Consider the following 22865-nt stretch of genomic DNA (forward strand, 5'->3'; position numbering starts at 1 on the left):
TTTATCCAAATTTGTAGATATTTATCCACATTGGTGAATAAATTAACCACGTTGGTGGATATTTTATCCATTTTGGAGGACATTTTATCCGCGTTGGTGAATAAATTGTCCACATGGTGAAATAATAATCCACGTTGGTTGCTATTTTATCAACATTGGTGGATATTTTAACCACGCTGGTGAATATTTATCCACGTTGGTTGCTATTTTATCCACATTGGTGGTTATTTTATTCACATTCGTGGATATTTATCCACATTGGTGAATAATTCAACCACGCTGGTGGATATTTTAACCACGTTGGTGAATATTTTATCCACGTTGGTGGATATTTTATCCACATTGGTGGATATTTTGTTCACATTGGTGAATATTTATCCACATTGGTGGTTATTTTATCCACATTGGTGGATATTTTATCCACATTGGTGGATATTTTATCCACGTTGGTCGACATTTATCCACATTGGTGGCTATTTTATCCACGTTGGTGAATATTTTGTCCACATTGGTGGATATTTTATCCACATTGGTGGATATTTTATCCACATTGGTGGATATTTTCTCACATTGATGGACAATTATACACATTGGTGGATATTTAATCCACATTGGTGGACAATTATCCACATTGGTGGATATTTTATCCACATTGGTGGATATTTTATCCATATTGGTGGATATTTTATCCACATTGGGGGATATTTTATCCACATTGGTGAATATTTATCCACATTGGTGATCCACGTTGGTGAATATTTTATCCACATTGGTGGATATTTTATCCACATTGGTGGATATTTTATCCACATTGGTGAATATTTATCCACATTGGTGGATATTTTATCCACATTGGTGGATATTTTGTTCACACTGGTGATTATTTATCCACATTGGTGGATATTTTATCCACATTGGTGGATATTTTATCCACGTTGGTGAATATTAATTTTGATGGATATTTTATCCATTTTGGTGATTATTTTTTCCACATTGGTGGTGATTATATCCAAATTCGTAGATATTTATCATTGGTGAATTAATTAACCATCTTGGTGGAAATTTTATCCGACTTTGGTGTAAATTTTATCCACTTTGGAGGATATTTATCCACGTTGGTGAATAAAATATCCACGTTGGTGAATAAAATATCCACGTTGGTGAATAAAATATCCACGTTGGTGAATAAAATATCCACGTTGGTGCAATAATAATTCACGTTGGTTGCTATTTTATCGACATTTGGTGGATATTTTATCCACATTGGTGGATATTTTATCCACATTGGTGGATATTTTATCCACATTGGTGGATATTTTATCGACGTTGGTGGATATTTTATCCACATTGGTGGATATTTTGTTCACATTGGTGAATATTTATCCACATTGGTGGTTATTTTATTCACATTGGTGGATATTTTATCCACATTGGTGGATATTTTATCCACGTTGGTCGACATTTATCCACATTGGTGGCTATTTTATCCACGTTGGTGAATATTTTATCCACATTGGTGATTATTTTATCCACGTTGGTGGATATTTTATCCACGTTGGTGAATATTTTATCCACATTGGTGGATATTTTATCCACGTTGGTGAATATTTTATCCACATTGGTGGATATTTATCCAAATTGAATACTTTATCCACGTTGGTGAATATTTTATCCACATTGGTGGATATTTTATCCACATTGGTGGATATTTTATCCACATTGGTGGATATTTATCCACATTGGTGGATATTTTATCCACATTGGTGGATATTTTATCCACGTTGGTGGATATTTATCCACATTGGTGGATATTTTATCCACATTGGTGGATATTTTATCCATGTTGGTGAATATCCACTTTGGTGGATATTTTATCTATTTTGGTGATTATTTTTTCCACATTGGTGGTTATTTTATCCAAATTTGTAGATATTTATCCACATTGGTGAATTAATTAACCACGTTGGTGGATATTTTGTCCACTTTATTTTATTCACCGCGTTGGTGAATAAAATCTCCACATCGGTAGCGTAATAACACACGTTGGTGGATATTTATCCACGTTGGTGAATAAAATATCCACGTTGGTGAAGTAATGATCCACGTTGGTTGCTATTTTATCGACACTGGTGGATATTTTATCCACGCTGGTGAATATTTATCCATGTTGGTGTATATTTTACCCACACTGGTAATGCCTTATCCACATTGGTAGATATATATTATCCACTGAGGTGAATAAAGTATCCACGTTGATGACATAATATTTTACATTGGTGGATATTTTATCCACTTGGGTGGATATTTATCAACGTTGGTGAATATTTATCCACGTTGATGAATAAATTATCCCCTTTGGTGAAGTCATATTTCACGCTGGTGGACATTTTATTAAAGTTGGTGGATATTTAGAGGGCATTTACTCCATTTTTATCCCTACCCTCGTAAATATTTTTTTGCATACATTCCTTGGCATAATTCCTATTTTACAAACCTTATTTCTGAATTCGCTGCAAAGAATTTTTTCCATACACATCTTATTTAAAATATTCTACATATGCAAGCCAAGTTTTGCTTGCAGCCATCCATGATAAGCTACTGTTTCTCTAGTATTTTAAGTTTATATGTAAAGCAAAAAATGTGACTTGCCACAATTTCATTTGGATGGAAATAAGAACTGGAATTCGGGAGGCGACATGCAGTTTTATTGTCCAAACAAAAAAGGTCAGTGGTAAATAATTTTTAATTTGATTTGTGGCCATAATGAAGCCATTATAATATATTGGAAATGTCGGCGTAATCACCAAAGTGAAATAACGCCACCACAGTGATGGAGGAGGGCGGGGAATATTGCCAAATCTACTGCTACAATAAATTTTCTCCAACATCAAGTGGAGCTCAGAGGGGTTTGCTAACTCACACACCGCTGAGTGACAGTCTGTCTAGCAGACCCGTCACTCTGCGAATTTACCATTCATTATCCTCTAAGCGGTCTCTTTTAAAAATGTCAAAAATTCATTTTATTATCTTGGCGAGATCGTTACGAAGTTAAGAAGTGTTGTTTTTGTCGAGATTTTGAAGTTTTCTAGCTGCTCCTTAGCCAAGCAGGCAGCCAACCACAGAAGTCTATTGTGGCGTTAACCATAAATCCACCCACCTGCAAAGCAGTTGAAAAAGTGCATGTTAGATGTTGGAAGAAACTAGGCATTGTGCGGTTAATGAATGAACGAATTGAATGAATGTTCCAGCACACTTATCTTTCTTGGTGGCTTGATTCGTTGGTTCGGTGGATAGAACCGCAACACCACAAAAGGTAAATAAATTTATTGTCTCTTGTCTATCACAAACTTTGTGTGTTACACTTTATAATGAGCCGAATTTGGTAGCAACATTTTGGTTGGTTGACTTGTCTTGCCGGCTGGATGTCGGGCAACCTGATAACAAATCAAATTATGGCCAATTAAAGTGACAATGACAAGCCGATTCTGATGACATTAGGGCGTTTTAAATTGAATAAGAAAAATGGTTAATAAGAATAATGATTAGATTTTGTTTGTTTGAATTGAATTTAAATTGAGTGAGAATTGTATGTGAAACGGCAAAACATAGCTGTGCAGAGAAGAGTACAAAATACTCGTAATGATAAGGCAATCACCTTAGAAAGGTTATCCCATTCTCCAAGAAATGTCGTTGCAACAGAAATTATTTTTAATTAATTTCTCGTTGGAGTTGAGCTTAAGAATCAAGGATTTTTTTGCGTGGCTTCGAATTTTCCGCTTTCCTTTTTCACTTCCAAAAAAATCTTCGATCAATAATCTCAACTCCAACAAGAAGTTAATTACAAAACGGGCAACATTTTCAGAAATTATTTTTGTTTAGAGAATTCTTATTTATTCCTCTTAATTCAAACCACTTTTGTGGTGACGCCTCCTAAATTCGCTGGTCTACCACAAGCATTGGCAAATTGTGAAATAAAAACGAGGTGTTTGAGGTCATATTGAAAATAGAAAAATTATTAATTATTTGTTTGTTTGTCATAAACTATTTCGTAGTTTGCTTTAAATTTCGACATAACAGAACAGCAGCTATTGTCAAGCATTGAGGGGTTGTATAACAACAATGAAAAGAATAGCATTGAGAACTGCAATAACAACAACAAAAACTAATGAAACACCCAAGAAGAATTTCATTAAAAAATCACGTATTCGTTGGTAGTTGCAAAGCGCAACAAGAAAGGAAAAACAATTCACTTGTTTCCAAAAAGTACAAGCCAAATATCAGAAGCAGTGTGATGGTGTACACCAACCAACTGCTGCTCTTATTAATGGGAAGAATGATATTCATACTGCGAACATTGTTTCATTGGAATTCCTTGATGTCATTTTTTTTCGTAGAACTAATATTATCCTGAAACTGACGTCAAATAGGAAAAGAATCAGGGGGCTTTACTAACAGCTAATGTCTACGAAAACATAAAGGTTCTACGAGCAAACCGGTCTCTATTTAAAAAATATCATTTTCGCAGTTGACTAAATAAGCCATGAAGTTTCCGTCATCAATAGGTAGGCGTTTGTGGAGTAGGTATTATAAACAGCTATGCAGGTATTATAAACTGATAGATCCAATCCAGTCTTCACGATCAAGATCCGTAATAATTAATATATTACAAGAACTCCGCTCGCCATATTCCAGCTTGTGGAATATCTAAAATAAGACCTACTTTCGCAGCAGAGTCCACGGGTTAAGCAAATGAGCAAGATGAGCTTCGCCGTACGGACCCTAAACACCCCAGAGATAGAGAACTGACATTGCAGGTCAATATCCACCACTAAGCAGTTACATTATTTACCACATGCACTGTGAAAACAAAAGCTCCCACTGAATGTGCAGGTTCATGGTCAGTAATTACACTCACTAATTACACAAAAGTTCCGGTAGTCACTTTCAATACCTTATATAAGTCGTTAACGAACGCACGAACAAGATTCTCAAGTCCCTAACCGGCACCATTTACAAACTTTCCAGAATGCAGCCCTGAGAACTGCAAATGTCTTAGTTGGACTGCACACATGAGGAGGCTAAGATATTACCAGTGCGTCGGTACAACAAAAATGTTGGTGGATATTGTATTTACATTCGTTGATATTTTATCCACATTGTTGGATATTTTATCCACGTTGGTGGATACTTTATTCATATTGGTGGACATTATATCCACGTTGGAGGATATTTTATCCACAGTTGTGGATATTTTATCCACGCTGTTGAATATTTTATACACGTTGGTGGATATTTTATCCATTTGGTGGATATTTTAAACATGTTGGTAAATATTTTATGAAAATTGGAGGATATTTTATTGACATTGGTGGATATTTTATCCATGTTGGATTTTCGAATCTGTACCTGCAATCTTAGGACTCTTTATAGAGTAGGTGCAGTTTACGTACTGACATATCTCCTTGGAAAGTACAATGTCGATATTACTGTGATACAGAAAATATGATACATAGCGAAAGCGTCACAACAACAACACCGAGCGGTAACGCAAAGTATTACAGCTGTTATGATACAGAGCACAAGTTTGGTTCAGGATTTGTAGTTTGTCGGAATTTAATATGTTTAGCCTCTAGTGGATGAATTTTTCAGCAACAGTATTTTTTGCGTCCATACACCCATCGAAGACAATGACGAGTAGATCAAAGCTATATTTTACGAACGATTAGAACAAAATCTGTGATCGGTGTCCTGTCTATGTCATTAACATTTTTCTATGGGAAATTGGAAAGGAAATTGAATATTTGGATTCAGTCTCTTATTTAGTTGGTCTTCTACAGGACGTTTGTCCTATAGGTCGACTTAAGATAGACTTCCATTCCTGTCTATTTGTTGTTTTATTTCTCAAAATCGGAATACCGCGTTTTTCAATCTCGTCGTCCATTTGTTTACTCCAGCAAAGCCTTGGCCTTCTAGTTTTGCGTGTACCACCATGCGGGTCGATCATCGCTCACTCTTATGACAGGACTTAGCCAACGCAATCGTTGTATGTCGATACCTTTAAATATGCTGATGTCGTTGTACAGCTGATAAAGCTAGATTTTTCGAAAAAAAAATTCTCTCAAACACACAAAGCACTGCCTTATCTGCTTGCACAAGTACCCAGGCTTCAGAACCACACATTAACACGGATCGTATCATTGATTTGTTTATTGCGATTTCGAGGTGGACGAAGTCTTTAATTACCTCAAAATCATGTGAACCAACTTCCACAGTTGGTCCGAGTTCTAGGAACGCATTTCGCGTCGATACCCCCCAGTGTAGTCTCCCTTGTCGCATTGAAACCGCAATTATTTCTCTGGCAGTATATTATAAGCAATGTGGAACAGACTTATGACCCTGTAGTTATTGACCCTGTGGACGGGACACAGGTAAAATTGTTGCCTTTAACAACTGTTTCAATAAATCACCGTAGCGTTTACACGAAGTAAGCTATTTTACTTTTCCTCAGGTACTTAATTGTAGTGAAATTCCAACATTAGTGGACTAGAACTTTTACGGAACAGCATGGAAAATATTTCGTTTTCATAGAATGATGCCTGAGAGTGCCCTCCTTCAGCCCAATTATATTTTTGTACACTTTTCGTCCATTTAGCACTTTTTAAATTTATTGAAATTACATGGGTAAAAATGTGTGTGTTTTCTATACCGTTTCCGTATTTTTAAGTATATGCATTTTTACATGAGTTTTTTGAAACCCCAAGTAATTTTTTTAATTTTTGAACAAAAAAATTTTTTTTAATATTTTTAAAATTTTTTTATTTATTTGTTTTGCTATTTTGTAGTTTATTTATTGGGGTTTGGTCATTTTTAGTATATGGAAAAATTAAAAACACTCATATTTTTTGAAAAAGAATAAAAAAATCAAAAGTTTAACTTTGACCTTGACCGTTTTTGATTCACTGGAAAGCTGTATGCCTATTCTGTAACTTTTAACAACTATCGATATTGTTTAAATTTCTTTTGTTATTGTAACAAAACCAAAACAAACAAATTAAATTGTCGATATTGTTAAAATTTCTTTTGTTTTTGTAACAACTACAAAACAAACAAATGAAATTGTTGTAAAAGAAACAATGAGTAAAGTTGTTAAAAAGTTACAGAATAGGCCCCCAATAAGCTCTTCGCGTTTCTGATTCTTGGGATTGAACTGAGGAAAAAAGTCCACTAGAGCATAGGTCTACGGTGAAAATCGAGCCTCCCGATTTTGACTTTAAGTTTTTTATCCACGTTTTTAGAAATGTTGGCATATAACAGCCAAACCATTGAGATTTTTTTTTAATCGATTAACAAATAGCTAATCGAATCGATCGAAAATCTCAATGGTTTGGCTGTTATATACATGTCTCTCTACACTTCCTAAAAGCGAGAAGTAAACCTAGAACTTGATGTATTCATCGGAGACAAGTGTATATCCACAGTCAGTATACTCGTCCAACGTCAAAGCCGGTCGTTCCGTCTGAACTTGCTTTCGTACCGACATGTCAAAAACCCCCATTTTTTATTATCACTGATTGTTAATTTATATATGGGATTCGATAGTAAACATATTGAAACTAAGGAAAGCAAAAAATATATAAAAATATTAGAAGGTGTGGGCGTGGCGTGCTCCTAAAAACGAAAAATGTTTCCCAATTTTGGAAAATACGTAATTTTTGCAAATTTCTGGAGAAAGAAACAGCTATTTCTCAGAAACTATAACAGATATTGTGTTCATGTTCATTCAGGTAGGTGGGATTGTTGCCTATAAGAGCCGTTTCAATAAATTACCGTAGCGTTTACACGAAGAGAGCTATTTTATTTTTCCTCAGGTACTAAATTTTAGTGAAATTCCAAGTTTAGTGGACTAGAACTTTTAGGGGACGGCTTGGAACAAAGTTCCGTTTTCACAGAATGATGAACGAGAGTGTCCTCTATCAGCGCATATATACTTTTGTAACAGTTCCGTTCGTTTAACACTTTTTTAAATTTCTTGAAATTACATGGGTAAAACTGTGTATTTTTTCCATACCGTTTCCCATATAAATCATAGTTTTCTTCCACAAATCGTCATTTTTTAAATATATGGGCTTTTATAAGAGTTATACGACTTTTATGAAAACATAAGGAGAATTTTTTCAATTTTAGAAAAAAATTAAATTTTTTGAAAAAGATTCTTGAAAAAAAATTTCAAAAAAATGTTTTCCAATTTTTACCATCAGCATTTATGCTAACCAGGGTATATACACTTTCATACGGGCAAAATGTGCCTCATCGAAGTAATGGTTTTAGACCCCAAGTATGTTTGGACGAAATGTGTTTCAGACAATTTGGAGTCCGTCTGTCTGGCTGGAGCGCACGATAACTCTCGAACGGATGAACCGATTCGGTTCACATTTTGGTTTTCGTAATATTTTGCCCAAAATTAGTTTAAGTTCGAAGTTCGGTCCACTCCTTCCGGTACCTCCCCCGCAAAAGTTCGAAAATGTTCGGAAAATTTGTGAGCACGATAACTCTTGAAGGGAGTAACCGATTTAGTCCATACTATGGCAATCGCGAAATGTGTACCATACTTAGATAACGTTTCACTATGGACTCAATCGGTCCACTCCTTCGGGTACCTCCCACACAAAATTTCGGAAAAGTTCAGTTTAGGGCCATCTCTCAAATCGCTTTGATTTTTGCTTTAGCAACTTGTATTCACTGCCCCTGAGAAAATAGCCGGAAAGTTACAAAAAGCCCTATGACACCGTGTGTAGTTGTTGCAGCGCAAGATAACTCTCGCGCGGAACTGAAATTCGGTCCAAAATGTGGCCTTGTGTTTAAGTTCGAAGATAAGCCATATCGGTCCACTCCTTCAGGTACCTCCCCCACAAAATTTCAAAACGTTCGGAAAAATTGTGCGCACAATAACTCTTGAAGGGAGTTACCGATTTGGTCCATACTTTACAAATCCTAATATATTTACTAGATATAGATCAGGTTCGAATATGGACTATATTTGTCCACTCCTTCGGGTACCTCCCTCACAAAATTTTGGATAAATTCACTTTAAGACCTGCTCTCGAATCACTTTGATTTTTGTTGAAGCAACTTGCATTCGCTGCCTCAATTACGGGAGTAAAAGCTTTTTTAGAGGCAAGTCCATACTTCTTGAGCAAACTGCCCGAAGGGTGTAAAAACCCCCTATGGCACCATATGTTGTGGCTGGGGATCCACTTCCATAACGGTCCTTTTAGCATCTCCTCCTCAAAACTTTTGATCTTTAATCCTAATCAACATTTTTGTCGGTTCAAATGTCCTAAATACATACGTATTTTGGGAAAAAATTGTTTCAATATACACAGGCTGAGGGTATATCTCTGTCGGCTAAGTCGACTGATACTTTTTTACTTGTTAGATATTGCATACATTTTATAGCGCTAATGCAGTTTGTCGAGTCGATTTTTTGTACAAATATTTTCGTTGTTCCCTTATCTTTAATTTTGCTAAAAAGGTCAAAACAAAATTCGAATTGGTTTCCGAGATACAACCGCGTTTTTTTCGAAAAATTTAATACATATTTAGCAATTTTTAGATGAGAACATAAAATCTTAGTTGGATCTGACAAAACAATACCCAACTAGCGTTTTTGTCTTTTGGGTCTGTACTTTCACAAAATCCTCGGTAGAAGTTGTTCGCACACGACAACCTTAAAAATGTTGGACAGTGTTATACTACGTTGATTACAGGAAAAATGCAAGAGGATTTGCCAAATATAGCAGATTTTAACAGTTTTTGACGCAAACAAATTCATTTTACGTCATTATTTTCTCCTACTGTTTAGCAAAATTTTGGTGAAGCGAGTGAGACAAATTTCTTATTGGCTTTAAGATATAGTCCACGCAAAACCCTTCATACATTTTGTCCAATAGACATTTTTCCACGCACGTCCATTGAGTGTAATGCCTCGAGACCTCTATATACATCGAATATGATATAACAAACATGGAGTATATTCATTACGGAATTCGTATTTAATAGTGGAATGAGTAAAGGTCCAAACAGAAAATTAAATTAAAAAAATTAATACTAAAAATGGTCTTTCCCTGGGCGGGAAAATCCGACAAAGTCCGTTATAGACTGGAAAGATTGCAGATACAAAATAATATCTGTTTATAAATTTTAAATCCTCAATGAATTACTCAGTCTGACAATGGACCCGAAGAAGTGAGGTAGAAAATACCTATTTTTTAATTGTAAAGTGTAAAATGCATAAAAAGTTGTCATTAAAAACAATACTACGGGCCAGCAAACCGGACCCGTTTCTGCTAGTAATTAATATATATTTCCATTGCAACAACCGCAACAAAAAATGCTTGTTAATATCCCTATTCTAAATTGCGGCTTAATCTGAAATGGCTTAAAATCATAGAAATCCATGAATTTAAACTATAAATTGCTATTCCCCAATGAACTGCTGAATACTCTCCCCAATCACGTACTGGTGTAAAGTTCAAACACTAAAAACTAATGACCTTGTCGAAGAACATCCCAATTTACACCTAATTAATATGCAAAAGGATGAGAAGAGGTCGGGCGCACCACTTGTATTAATTATTCACAATTTGTATTTTTGAAAAATGAAAAAAGAGTTCAATCGGCTGATCTGCATTTAAAATCCCCTTCAAAATGTACACACTTGAACGCACTTCTAATATCAGCACACACACACACACGAAAAAACAACAACATTTGAATAAAATAAACATTTTCACACCAATACAGCTTCACTTTCATTTTGGTTCAAGTGCATTTCGATTTTTTTTTTCACTGTGAAGTAAACATTTCAATATTTATTGAAATTTCAAAAAAAAAACGAAAAAATCCAGCCGAAAAGATTAACGATGAATGGTGGTGGTGGAGCAGAAACAACAACAACATTCCAAGAAATCGAAACGAATGAACAACTAATTTTTTTATTTTATATTTTTTCGATTTTCTGCTTTTTTTGAGATTACAATGCAAAAACAACAACACCACAATGGATTTTTTTTAATTAAACGAATCTCGAGCAGGAGGGCTAACTGTTGGATGGGCTACCTTTTGTTTTGGGAGCAGCAGCAGTAAAAGCGTATAAGCTGTTGAGCGTAGATGTGCTCACATCGTAACCTCTGTCTGGCTACAAGCATCCACACGCGGGGTTTTAACGAACGAAACGTGTTCAGTTGAATTTTATAACTTGAACGGATTGCATCAAAACGTTTAACGCCAAAAAACTAAACAAAAACAACGCGGATCATCCGCTCGCTTATTCCAACGTTTGTAAATATGTATTTCAATTTGTGCCCTCCTAAATGCAACAGCACCAACCAAATCAAGATCAATTAGTGTAACATACGAGTAGCTTTGCGCGCATGCTCAATACAAGCGTTTTTTTTTTTTATTTTTTCTTTTATTAAAAAAGATTGATCAGTGATCATTATTTGAAATTGAAAACAAACAAAAACAGAAAACTTGCTAAAACACCATTTGGAAACAGTGTGTCATAGACGCGACGGCCCGGCCGCGATTCCATTGCATTGGGCATTTGCCAGACATTCGGTTCGTTTGTTTCGAACGTTGCTATTGGCCCCGCCAAGTCTAACGATGATCACCGTTTGAAAACTTTAACTAATCGGAAAAATCCTCTTGCAGTGGACACACAGCACAACTTCCAGCCAGCAATGAGCTTCGTTTGCGCCGTATTGTCGAAGTTGCTTGCATTCTGGCTGGAAGAAGAAGACATGCAGTAATTCACGTAAAAAGTCAATTGGCTGAATACTCTCTCATTGATCTCCCTAAACAAAAAAATAAAAACCAAAACCAAAACTCCAAGTGGATTGTAAGAGCTTCCCCAACATAAGCAGCAAGCAAGTGTTTGTTGTTGGGGATTGCTTTTGTGGATCGTATGTCCGATACTCCCTCGTTTGATCATTCATTCAACGTTTAACGTATAGCGGCGTATAAGAGAAACCGCCAATCTTTTTACCTTACCTTAAGCTTGTTAAGTGTTCGTGTGTGTGTGTTTTGTGTGCCTTGTTAACCGTGTGTTGTGCAATAATTCTGAACAAATTTCCCTTTCAGTTGCTGTTTTACTGCTGAATTCGCACGTCTGCTTCTTTCTTACGAATTTCTTAAATTTCAAAGCGCGCAAACAATTAATTTTGAAAATTAATTTAGTTTCATTTTTTTAACGACGGTGGTGTTAATGTTCATTAAATATTTTTTATTTGAAATATTTTGGTGAACATTATTGCAAAGAAAAAAGTGAAAATAATATTCCCAAGTGTATTTTTTCACAAAAAAAAATGTAATGATGAAAGTGAAAACTGGAATTTTTTAATTGAAAATGTAATGAAAATAAAAGTGTTTGCCATAGGCTTTCTTTAAATATGTGAATGAATAATATGGAAGTAGAAAATTTGTGGAAACCACAATTGAAGAATAAAATAGATAATTTGCTTCAAAATAAAAGGAATCAAAGTCCCAATTTACATTGGGCGAGTTTACTTGCGGCAATTGTCATTTTGTAGGAGAGAGAGGTGAGGCATATGGTAACCCTTTGCCTCTCAACACCCTCTCTCACCGACAAACTGACAATTGCCGCAAGTAAACTCGCCTAATGTAAATTGGGACAAACTATTACATGACACATAATTGAATAAAATTAAAAAGATCAAACCCTACCGATTTTCAAAAAAAAAAAAATCAACTGAAAATTATGATAAATTATGACAAAGAAAAAATAAAATTTAAAAAAGGTTAATAAATCATTATGAAATAAATTTAAATTCAAATTATGGACAAATCACGGACATTTGTGCCATTTTATTAATAAAAATTAAAAATATAATTTTATTAAAAATTTACTAAAATTTTGAATATTGTATAATAAATAAAAAAATCAAACTACCACATGACACATAATTGAATAAAATAAAAGAGATTAAACCCAAAAGATTTTCTTAAAAAAATCAACTGAAAATTATGATAAATATTGACAAAGAAAAAATAGCATTTAAAAAAAGTTAAATTTAAATTCAAATTATGGACAAATCACGGACATTTGTGCCATTTTATTAATAAAAAATAAAAATATAATTTATTAAAACATTTACTAAAATTTTAAATTTTGTATAATAATTAAATATAATAAAAAAAGTATTGGAGGATGTATTAAATAAATAGTAAAAATATAATAAAAAAGTACATTTGTGCCAGATTAAAAATATTAAAAAAAAAGTTTATTAAAACATTTATTAAAATTTGAAATTTTGTAAAATAACTAAATATAATAAAAAGTGTTGGAAAATATATAAAATAAATAATATAAATATAACAGAGTTTTCTAAAATAACTACTGGAATGTGTTAAACAATATTTCAAAAACAATAAAAAATAAAATAGTTAATTTGGTACTGATACCAAAATTAAAAAAATTAAAGTTTGGTACTAAATGTGTTCATACCTACTCCTTACATGTTAGATTTCTCTAAAATAAATTAGTTATGGATAACTTCTTACTCTACTGTTTGAGAATAGCATCAAAAAAGAAAAATTTTACAGGTTGGATTTGGAGGTGAATTTAGTGCAAAAGTTAGGTGAAAGTAAAATATTAATATAAAAATAAATGAACTCTATATTGACCAACTTTAATTCGAATATTGAAAAACAATGTATTAAGTTAATTTTTATGCAGTTTTGAGTTTGTTACTTTTTGGGATTCATTATTGAATGAGCGTCTTGACTAAAGGACTTTTCGTCGGTGTCATGCTTAAGAGTTTCATACGCCATTTTTGACTTTTTGAGATACAGGTGGTTTCTAGCGTTTTCCGGTATGCTCTTTCTGAATTTCTAGTCGGCTTTCTCCTATCTGCTCTAGTTTCCGAGATATCCACGCCTCGAAGGGAAAGCATAAACTTTTTTTATTTTAGTTATGAAATTAATATTTTAAAAATTTACAAGTTTAAAAACACATTTCGAAAATCAAAATTTTAATTTTCGATTTAGAAGTTTTTAATTTATTGAGGCAAATATAGAACATTTTTTTGTCACTTTGTTCCATGTGATTTACAATATTTCACATTTGTGTCATAAGTGCGAATATAGAACAAATCGACAAAAATTCTTTTTTTAAAAAAAAATCTCTATAACTTTTATATTCCAGTACATATTCCTCTAATTTTTTGCAAATATGTTCTATACACTATTATTAATATTTCAAGTCAAAAATATAAATATTTGCTTTAGTCAGCTCCACACAGTTGTGACGCAAAACATTAAAATGCGATTATCTCAAAACGGGCAAACGGCGTATGGAACACTTAAGCATGACACCGACGTTTTGTAATGTTATTTCTTCAGTATAATTAGTCTGAGGATAATATTTTCAAACTATCAGCTGCATCTTTCCGCGACTTTGGAAATGGTTCCCAAAAAACTGAGGGCATCTTTCAGGGTAGTTTTGTCATTTTTTCAAATGTTTTAAAATATATAGAAGAGACATTGTGCGGTTTAGTTATAAGAAGGATACGTCATAATGTGGTCCTCAATGTAAAATTTGGAAAATTCAGCCATTTTGATTGATTACTACGGCTAGAACCCTAAAAATACCGAATATTGGACGGTACCGATTTATGGGGACAACATTAAAGGGGAGGGGGGGGGGCTTCATTAATCGACAATATTCTGATGGTAACCTACCTCCAGGAAAGATTAAGTGGCATTTCGGCCATTTCGAATTAATAATTAATAAACCTTCAAAATTCCGAAAATAGGTGTGTACCATTCATTATATTGGGACCCTATCAAAACGAGGACACAATTCAAAAATTTTTTGCAAGAAGGTTTGCTAACACTAGGGAATACCGATCGCCAAATTGTAGCCAATTTCATTGAAAGATGTGGTCAAGGCCCCCAAAATGCCAGAAATCAGGGGTGTCGTTCTATGGGGGCTATACCTAAAGTTGGACCTATGTTGATTTTTTTTTTTTTTGCTTCTTTTAATTTGTGTTGCGAAAAACCTAAATCTAAAATTTACTCAGGAAGTATTTTTGGCCGCTCTTTCCATACAAGTTCGACCACAGTGCACTTGTGCAGATAGATAAGACTATAGTTTCGGATGTCGCCACACATATTCATCAGTTCTTTTGTTATTGTGTAACAAGAAAGCCGACCGACCCACCACCGACTCTGTGTGTATCATCAGATCGTAAAAAGTGTCCAGAAAATTTTATATATAATTATTTTTAATTTTTCTATACAAAATGGAGTTTTAAAAAAATTAAAAATTTTCAAACAAAAATATATACAAGTGAAAAGTAATTTCCCACGAAATTAAAATTTATTAAATTAAAAGTTCAACGAATACTGTATTCTAATAGAGATTAAAAATAATAACACTGTACAACAAAATCGAACTTTTTTTAAAATTACAAGAAACCCCGCACAGATTATGAAAGTGGACATAAAAAAAGAAAACACGTGTATCGGCATCACGAGGCATTTTGAAAGTTTACGTCGCTATGTAACCGAAATAGGCGTGGCAAGTTTCGCCCATTTCTGCAGGTTTCGAAATATTCGGCATCAGATTCCTTGGAATCCTTGCATTTTAGGTACAATGTGTCTTTGGCAATATTACTGACAACAATGCGGGGTATCTTTTTATGAAAAAATTAACCCTCATGCGAGTCACTAAACGGGTCTTTTTGGTCCCTTTTTTAAAAATGTAAAAAAAGCTTCGTTAAAATGTGACCGTATCAGATCAAAATATTCTACAAAATTATTTGCCATAAAATTTTACGCGAATACACCAAAACTCTAAATCATACCTAAACGCCAGGAATCTGCCAAAAGTAAAATCACATTTTAGGGTTAGTGTTGTACTTTATCTGAGTTTATTAAGTTTTGTCCCACAAAACTTCATTCTAGTTAGAAGACGTCAAAGACAAAAATATTCTCCATCAAATTTCAATACAAGTCGCGGAATAAATGAAATATGTATTAATAATAAATATCAAGAAAATATGTACATCAAAATTGCTAACAAAACACACAAATATTTAAAAAAAAAATGTTTTGTTCTTTTGTCGAGCTCATGCATGAAAGTAACAAGAAATATAGTTTTAGACGAAAGATGTTAAAGGAGGAAATATTCTACACAAAATTTCACTGTAAGTCCCAGAACAAACTAGATATCTAAGTAAACACTTTGAGATGTTAAATAGTATAGCTACAAATGTCTTTTGGTCAGAGACTGATAATGAAATTTGATTTGGAACATTTCTTCTTTTAACACAATTCCAAAAAAGTGATGTATTTTAGGAGATTTTGACTCAGTATGGAATAAATTTTAATTAAGAGTCTAAAAGTTTAACAACTAATTTTTACCTATAATATCTAATTTTGTAACGTCATTTACTTAACAATGTATTTTACTTAGATATATATGTAGTTTGTTCCGGGACTTACAGAATATTTCTTCCTTTAACACCTTTCGTCTAAAACTAAATTTCATGTTACTTTCATGCGTCAACTCGAAAAAAAGAACAAAACAAATTTATTCAAAAACAAGTAAGAACGGCGTTAAGTTCGACCGGGCCGAACTTGTTATACCCTCCACCACAAGTTGTATTGAAGTAAAATGGAATAATTAGTTTCCTTTCGTGTATGAAGAAGACTTAATACTAAATTTCAGCAATTTCGGTAAAACAATGTGAGGCACCATTCTATGGGGGCTATTTCAAAACGTCGATCTATACCGACAAATTTCTGACGGAAAGTTTTTAGGCTCAAAGAAGACTAAATACCAAATTTCCTATATTTCGGTAAGAGAGTGTGGCTAAAACTTAAAAAATACCGAAAATCAAGAAGTAAGCTTCAATGGGGATATAGGAAGACGTGGACCTATACTGATAACACTCTTCTGGAATATTTTATAACTCTTGGAAGACGAAATAACGAATTACAGCCATTTCGGTTGGATATTGACGTCACAATCATCAGTATTACTAAAATCGGGAGGTACCGTTCTATGGGGGCTATATCGAAATGTGGACCTATACCGACGAATTTTAGTCAGCAATTTTGGTGGAATGTTGAAGACACAACCTTCAAAATACGAAAAATCGGGAGGTGCCTTTCCATGGGGGCTATACGAAGGCGTGGACCTATACCGACAAATTTAAAGAGGTAGTTTGAGTACCCCAACGAAGTCTAAATACCAAATTTCAGTCATTTCGGTGGAATATTGAGGCCACAACGTTCAAAATACCGAAAATCGGGAGGTACCGTTCTATGGGGGCTAATGAAGGTGTGGACCTATACCGACAAAATTCTGGGGGAAAGTTTTATACTCCTAAAGAAGACTACGTACCAAATTTCAGCCATTTTGGTAGGATAATGAAGCTAAAACCCTAAAAATACTGAAAATCAGGAGGTACCGTTCTATGGGGGCTATATGAAAGTGTGGACCGATACCGACAAAATTCTGGGGAAAAGTTTTATACCCCTAAAGAAGACTACGTACCAAATTTCAGCCATTTTGGTAGGATAATGAAGCTAAAACCCTAAAAATACCGAAAATCGGGAGGTACCGTTCTATGGGGGCTATATGAAGGTGTGGACCGATACCGACAAAATTCTGGGGGAATGTTGTATACCCCTAAAGAAGACTACGTACCAAATTTCAGCCATTTTGGTAGGATAATGAAGCTAAAACCTTAAAAATACCGAAAATCGGAAGGTACCGTTCTATGGGGGCTATATCAAAACGTGGACCGATATATCCCATTTTCAATACCAACCATCCTGCAAGTAATAAAAACTTCTGTACCAAATTTTGACTCTCTATCTTTAAAATTGCGAGCTGTATCTTGATTTCAACAGACAGACAGACGGACGGACGGACGGACGGACAGACGGACATGGTCAAATCGACATAGAATTTTATGCTGATCAATAATATATATACTTTATAGGGTCTCCGACGAATATTTCGATGTGTTACAAACGGAATGACAAATTTAATTATACCCTCCATATGGTGGAGGGTATAAAAATATTTGGGTATTTTGTCGGCAAACTTGATGTATATATTTTCTTGATATATATTGTAAATACATATTTCATTTTCATCGGCAACTTATATTGCAATTTGATGGAGAATATTTTTGTCTTTGATGTCTTCTATCTAGAATGAAGTTTTGTGGGACAAAACTTAATAAACACAGATAAAGTACAACATTAACCCTAAAACGTGATTTTACTTTTGGCAGATTCCTGGCGTTTAGGTACGATTTAGAGTTTTGATGTATCCGGGGGCCTATAGTACAATTTTACGACAAATAATTTTGTAGAATATTTTGGTCTGATACGATCACATTTTAAAGGAGTTTTTAACGTATTTTAAAAAAGGGACCAAAAAGGCCCGTTTAGTGACTCGCATGATACCCCGCATTGTTGTCAGTAATATTGCCAAACACACTTTATACCTAAAATGCAAGGATTCCAAGGAATCTGATGCCGAATATTTCAAATCCTATCAAACGCCTATTTCGGTTACTTCGCGACGTAAACTTTCAAAATGCCGATACACGTGTCTTCTTTTTTCGGTCTTCTTTCATAATCTGTACAGGTTTCCCTGTAATTTTAAGAAAAGTTCAATTTTGTTGTACAGTGTACTTGTCAAATTTTCATTTGTAAGATTTTCTTTTTTGGGACAATGGCCATTATTTGTGAGATTTTCTTTGTATACTTGACAATAAAAGTTTAAAAATATTAATTATCTTAAGGAGTTATCCCTACTTGTGCAGACCAAAAAAAAATAATTTTCATATTTTTTTTGAAATTTTGCCTGTTAGGGCGAAGATCATTTTTAATGATTTTTATACCCTCAGCCCTTAGGCTAAGGAGGGTACATACACTTTGATACGATGAAAATGTGCCTCATCGAAATAATGGTTTTAGACCCCAAGTATGTTTGGATGAAATGTGTTTCAGACAATTTGCAGTCGATTGAGCCATGTCCGTCCGTCTGTCTGTCTGGCTGGCTGGAGCGCACGATAACTCTCGAACGAATCAACCGATTCGATCCAAAATTTGACCTTAGTAATATTTTGTCCAAACATAGTTTAAGTTCGAAGATATGCCACATCGGTCCCCTCCTTCAGGTACCTCCCCCACAAAAGTTCAAAAATGTTCGGAAAAATTGTTGGTACGGTAACTCTTGAAGGGAGTGGCCGAATTGGTCCATACTTTATACATCTTAATATATCTACCAGATATAGATCAGGTTCAAATTTGTCCACTCCATCCGGTACCTCCCATACAAAGTTTCGGATAAGTTCATTTTAAGACCTGCAATCGAATCACTTTGATTTTTGTTGAAGCAACTTGCATTACGATGGTATAATTTTTTCAGGGGCAAGTCCATACTTGTTGAGCAAACAGCCCGAAGGGTGTAAAAACTCCAATGGCACCATATGTAATGGCTGGAGATCCACTTCCACCTAAAATTCATCCTTAATCTAGAAATTGGAAATCTAATTATTTTTGTTGCAATTATGCTCTTTCATTTTTTAGAAAATTCTTCATTACATCATAGCTTTTTTGTAATGTAGGTAGGATTGTTGACTTTAAAAAAATATTTTAACAAATTACCGTAGCGTTTACACAAAACGAGTGACATTCCAACTTTACAGTATTTCGTATTTGTAACGATCCAGTCCGTTTAACACTTTTATTAAATTTATTGAAATTAATAGTACCATTTTTGCACAAATGTGCGTTTTTTTTTAAATATATGAACTTTTATATAAAACCGATTTATAGATGAAAAACCAACAAATATTTTATGTAATTTAAAAAAACAATTTAATTTTTTTTTTAATTATTATTATATGTTTTATTTATTAGAGTTTGAACTTTTTTAATAAATAGGTAGATATAAAAACACAAAAACACTCATATTTTGATGCAAAATATTAAAAAACTCAAAAATTGAAATTGAACTGGAATTCTTCTGCAACTACTGAACCAAATTGAATCGTTTTTGATTCACATGAAAGCTGAAAATATCTTCCGGTGAATCAAAAACGACAAAGTTGTTCCTTAAAATTTATAGTCCACTAAAGTTGGAATTTCACTAAAATTTAGAACCTTAGGAAAAATAAAATAACTAACTTTGTGTAAACGCTACGGTAATTTCTTAATACGTTTCTTAAGACAACAATCCTACCTACCTAACAAATAAATAAATCCTATATATGATATAGTTTTCGAAAAATATTTATTTCTTTCTCCATAAATTTTGCAAAAAATGCATATTTTGACGACCAAAAATTGAGGCTTTGGGCAGGAAAATAGATTTCTGAACAATTGTTCATGGTAGGGGAATGGGCGTAGGGCATAGGTTTGCCTACGAAAAAATTGCATATATATCTTTGAAATCCGAGTCGATGAAATTCGATGAAAGTTTCTAAACAAACCCCGAACGGTCATTTAACTGCATTTAAACAAAACTTTTGTAAGGAAGGTCGATAGCAGAAGGAGTTGTCCGAAATAGTATATCTTCGTACTTGATTTAAGTTTGAGAGAAAGAGAAATATTACAATGTTTAACGATTGGACCAACGTCGGTCACTCCATGTCGCACCCACCAGTTATTTTCGTTGGTCAACATAGAATTTCTTAAAGCTTTTGGACCATTATATCGAAAAACATAATATCCGCTATAAATAGGACCACAAGAAGTACTTTCAGTAAAAATTTTAAAATGCTTCTCAAACAATAGCGAAACAAATTATTAATTAAAAGTCAACCAACGTTTAAATTTTGCTTTGGCAACAATCAGTACCAATAAAAATATATTTTTGTTTTCAGTGAAAATTTGTGAAAACGAAAAAAAATAAATTTAATGGCCGGTTTTTCTAAGACGGTTCAAATTCAAATTCGTTCGAATTACTACCAAACTCCTTTTATTGTAGAAATGTTAGTTTGTTTGAAAGCAAAAATAAAAAAAATTTTTTTCAAAACAACGGAAGCTTGGTACTATTTCGAACGAATTTGAATTCGAATCGTCTTAGTGAAACATGCCATAAAAATAAACATACGTTGTCATATTTGCTATACATTTTATTTTTTATTTTTTTATTTTTATTTTTCATTACTTTGCAATCGAAGCCATATGGATAACTCAATGGCCAATTCAGATATAATTACAAAGATTCCACCTTACTTCATAGCTACTCTATAAATAAAATATTAAACATTATTGTTCTTACAAACTATACATAAAAATTAAAAAATAATGATTGCATTGATTATAATTTGCCTCCTTTACATCATAACTACTCATATGTATATTATCAACATATAAAATAGGTAAGAATTAATATAGAATTTTCAAAAATATCATCGGTACAACCAATATTTTCTTCTTTATGCCATAGCTACTCGAAATTTCTTGAATCAGAAAACCATAAACAATTTCGTTATAGTGCGCGAAGGGCTATTTTTGGGCCAATTTTTTACCCTCAGCATTTATTCTAACGAGGATATTTACACTTTCATACGGGCAAAATGTGCATCATCGAAATAATGGTTTTAGGCCCCAAGTATGTTTGGACGAAATGTGTTTCAGACAAATTGGAGTCGATTGAGCAATGTCTGTCCGTCCGTCTGTCTGTCTGGAGCGCACGATAACTCTCGAACGGATGAACCAATTCGGTTCAAATTTTGGCTCTCGTAATATTTTGCCCAACTTAGTTTAAGTTCGAAGATGGGCTATATCGGTCCACTCCTTCCGGTACCTCCCCCACAAAAGTTCGAAAATGTTCGGAAAATTTGTGAGCACGATGGCTGGAGCGCACGATAACTCTCGAACGGATGAACCGATTCGGTTCAAATTTTGGCTCTCGTAATATTTTGCCCAAACTTAGTTTAAGTTCGAAGATGGGTTATATCGGTCCACTCCTTCCGGTACCTCCCCCACAAAAGTTCGAAAATGTTCGGAAAATTTGTGAGCACGATAACTCTTGAAGGGAGTAACCGATTTGTTCTATACATTGCACATCGTGAAACGTCTACCAGACTTAGATGAGGTTTCAATATGGACTCAATCGGTCCACTCCTTCCAATACCTTCCACACAAATTTTCTTCGGAAAAGTTCAGTTTAGGACCTGCTCTCGAATCGCTTTGATTTTTTTTTTTGCAACTTTTATTCACTGCCCCCCCATACGACGGTACAAGTTCCATCAGGGGCAAGTCCATACTTCATGAGAAAATAGCCTGAAAGTTGCAAAAAAAACTATGACACCGTGTGAGGTGGTTGGAGCGTAAGATAACCCTCGAACGTATCTGCCGATTCGGTCCAAAATTTGGGCTTAGTAATATTTTGTCCAAACATAGTTTAAGTTCGAAGATAAACCATATCGGTTTTCAAAGTTCAAAAATGTTCGAAAAAATTGTGGCCACGATAACTCTTGAAGGGACAGACCGATTTGGTCCATACTTTACTCACCTAATATATTTGCCAGACATATATCAGGTTTGAATATGGACTATATTTGTCCACTCCTTTGGGTACCTCTTACACAAAATTTCGGATAAGTTCAGTTTAGGAGCTGCTCTCGAATCACCTTGATTTTTGTTGAAGCAACTTGCATTTGCTTCCTCAATTACGACTAGAAATGCTTTTTCAGAGGCAAGTTCATACTTCTTTAGAAAACAGCCCGAAAAGGGTAAATAATCCCTATGGCACCATCTGTAGTGACTGGAGAGCACGATAACTCCCAAACCGGTCAACCAAT

The 22865-nt window shown here is 34.0% G+C and overlaps 1 protein-coding gene across 6 annotated transcripts in view; it reads left to right on the top strand.

Annotated features, from left to right (window-relative positions):
- The first annotated feature begins 11237 nt into the window (after positions 1–11237).
- The window catches only part of Nox (NADPH oxidase), a 74701-nt gene continuing 63073 nt past the window's right edge, over positions 11238–22865 (top strand). For 2 of the 6 annotated variants that reach the window (XM_073988089.1, XM_073988092.1), the window contains exon 1: positions 12140–12343. The gene's annotated coding sequence lies outside the window, so the exon portion shown is untranslated. Of the gene's footprint in view, positions 11341–12122; positions 12409–22865 lie in introns of those variants that run through there. The other 4 variants (XM_073988093.1, XM_073988090.1, XM_073988091.1 and 1 more) reach the window with 4 other exon arrangements.

This window comes from Musca autumnalis, unplaced genomic scaffold, assembly GCF_047663935.1.
Source record: "Musca autumnalis isolate F117 unplaced genomic scaffold, ASM4766393v1 scaffold_5, whole genome shotgun sequence".
Classification (NCBI taxonomy): Eukaryota; Metazoa; Arthropoda; class Insecta; order Diptera; family Muscidae; genus Musca; species Musca autumnalis.